The sequence below is a fragment of the Athene cunicularia genome (genome assembly GCF_003259725.1).
Source record: "Athene cunicularia isolate RWA chromosome 3 unlocalized genomic scaffold, athCun1 chr3_part1, whole genome shotgun sequence".
NCBI lineage: Eukaryota > Metazoa > Chordata > Aves > Strigiformes > Strigidae > Athene > Athene cunicularia.
The window spans coordinates 67,160,311-67,163,432 of NW_020799097.1; positions in this window are offsets into that span (position 1 = coordinate 67,160,311).

Sequence of the window (3,122 nt, forward strand, 5' to 3'; positions counted from 1 at the left end):
GCACCGGTGAGAGGGGCCAGCGGGCGGCTGTCCATACTTTCGCTCATACATGCAGACGTTTCACTGCTGTAGCGGTGCCGTTCTCATGCTCCGTTACGTTGCTGTAAGAAACGGGCTTGTCCACCAATGCTGATATGTTTGTACAGACCCTTACTCTGCCCTGACTTCATGAGGCAGATCCCAGAAAGGTACGAGCCACGAAGGAGCAGCTTTTCCAGAAACAATCCTGCACCAAGCCCTTCTCGTGCAGTACGGCCCCGGTGCGAAGCGGCAGCGGTGGCGGGGTCCCTGCAGAAAGCCCCGGGGAGGGAGGGAGGCTTCCCGCAGCTAACGGCAGAACCACTCTCAAAGCTGCTTGTGGTTGTCCCTGCTGAGTACGTTCTCTATACGCATCCAGAGAAGGGCAACGAAGCTGGTGCAGGGTCTGGAGCACAGGTCGTACGGGGAGCGGCTGAGGGAACTGGGGGGGTTTAGTCTGGAGAAGAGGAGGCTGAGGGGAGACCTCATCGCCCTCTACAGCTACCTGAAAGGAGGTTGCAGAGAGCTGGGGGTGAATCTCTTCAACAAAGTAACAAGCGGCAGGACAAGAGGGAATGGCCTTAAGGGTTCCGCCAGGAAAGGTTTAGACTGGATGTTAGGAACAAATTCTTCACTGAAGGGGCTGTCAAACATTGCAGTGGGCTGCCCAGGGAAGCAGTTGAGCCACCATCCCTGGAGGGATTTAAAAGACATGTAGATGTGGCCCTTGGGGACAAGGTTTAGTGGTGTGCTTGACAGTGTTAGGTTTATGGTTGGACTCGATAATCTTATAGGTCTTTTCTTATTTAAATGATTCTATGAACTGCTAGAGATAAGTGGACATGCACAGTGCTAGCAAGTGTTTCACTTTGACAAATCATCTATTGAAGGTTTGCAACTTACTAGCAGAGCTGTGTAACCTACAGAGAACAGACTAGTTTGGGACAGGCAGGAGGGATCAACCCTTGGTTCAAAAAACCCCAAGGCATACTGAGCACATTTCTGGAAAAAGTTAAACCATATTACAGTCAGCCCCCATCACTCATTGCTGAATGCTGTCCCAGGAGAGACACCAGAAACACAGCATGAGGATGAGGATGAAGCTGAGTTCTTGTGGACAGGCAATGTGTTTTCTGTTTCCATAATTCCATTTCTAATTTTTGAATGAAATATTTATCCCTTTAATTTAATATGATAAGCTTTATCCATAAACAGTGACTGATAACAAAGGAACCATGGAACAGATTGACCAGCACTGAATATTCCCCTGTCCTTGGAGGAAATTAAATACTCTGGTAACCAAATTACGCAGAGTAGCCTGGTAGACACTCTCCTGGTGAGTCTATTATGCTTTTTTTTTTTTTTTTTTTTGATACACAAGAATAATTTTGGAAATCTTAGTGCCACGTGGGAAAAATATGGAGGGGTCTCTCCCTTTGCAAGGTGTAAAGGAGTATCCTTCGGCAAGTGGGCAGCAGGATGTAAAAGAAGTTTCTGATATCATCTCTCGTGCAAATGCATTGGCATCCTATTTCCCCACATGTAATAGATGCTGCTGCATTATTCCTTTCCATCTTCTCCTCCACCTCCTGTAATGCCTGTTGTCAACAGTTTGCCTGCTATCTCATAACTTAGGTATCACAGCATTTTTTATTCTTTGAAATGTTCTTTATAAACAGCTAATAACTTTTCTATATCTAGAGCATCAATATACGCCAGCCAAAAGCTGCTGACAGAAGTTTTGTGGTTCACTGACAAGCATTTTTAGTCTTCATCAGGTTTTGATTAGCATATTGCTAGAGTTCTGTCTTCAGCGCTTTGACAATATTAATGACTGTATGATGTCAAATGGCACTAATCTCTCCTGAGATTATGAAATATTTTAGACATTCACAAATAGAGCAAACAGTTTATGTAAAAATGTCATTGTTGGCTTATCTTCACAGGTAGCGCTCAGGCTAATTTCAGAAACACTCTTCAGAAGCAGAACATTTGTAACCAATACCTCGTTCAAGCTGCTGTCTCACTCCACAGTCTTTCCCTTGGGTTTTAAGATGTTATGGTTGGAAAGTGATATTAAGCCATGTTAATTGAGAGAAGTACATAAAGGAATTTGAGGAGTGCCTGGAAAAATAATTCTAGAAGTCAGACTCAGAGAACAAACACACTTTTGCTTTCAGTTGTGAATCTACTTTGATTCTAGTAGGATCATCCAGCACCACGCATTGTATTTTTCACATGGTAGCCTGTACTAGTCCCTAATCAGTACCAGCATTGCATTGCAATTTAGAGTATTATTGATGTCCTTTTGCAAACATTATGAAAGCACTATCAACACCTCTTTGAAGTTGTTTTTAAAACAATTTGAAAACCTCCCTACAAAAAAAGACTATACAGCTAATACTTGACACAATTCAACATTATTCTTGAAAGCATTTGTTATTGTTTATTCACAACGTTAATGAAAATTGGTTTGAGGCACTGAATAGATTAAATCTTAAACACAGTAGGTAGGACAAATATTCTTTATTCATAAAAGTTTGTAGGAACGTGTACATGAGTATGTACTCATGATTTCTTATTTGTGATTCAGGTTGATCTGGTGCAATAGATGAATATGTGGCAACAACATTACTTATTTAAAAAAAAAAAAAAAATTGTTAGGAAATGCTAATGAAAGAACTCTGGCCACTGAAAGTTGCTCTCCCTTACCCTGTCTGCACTGTGGAGGTGTCATAAGGGCAAGTCTTAAAACAACATGGAAGCTAATTTGCTGGGATGACACATCACCTTACATACATAGAACATCTGTTACCGTGCTTCAAGGCAGAATCTGCTTTATGCTGCAAGCATTATCAGACAAAGTATTTAAGTGATTAAATGAATACAAACTAGTGTAGCATTTTGAACAGCACATACCTGTACTACACACATCCTATGCTGACAGGCCAAGTGCTTGTTACTTCCAACTAAAAGTGACAGGTATTGAACTGAAAGATCTGATATTCTTACAGGTGGAAAGAAAGCTAGGCGCTGCCATGGACACATTTTCTAGGCACATTTTCCACATCTTTCAAAATCAATTAAAAAATAATTTGAAGTAG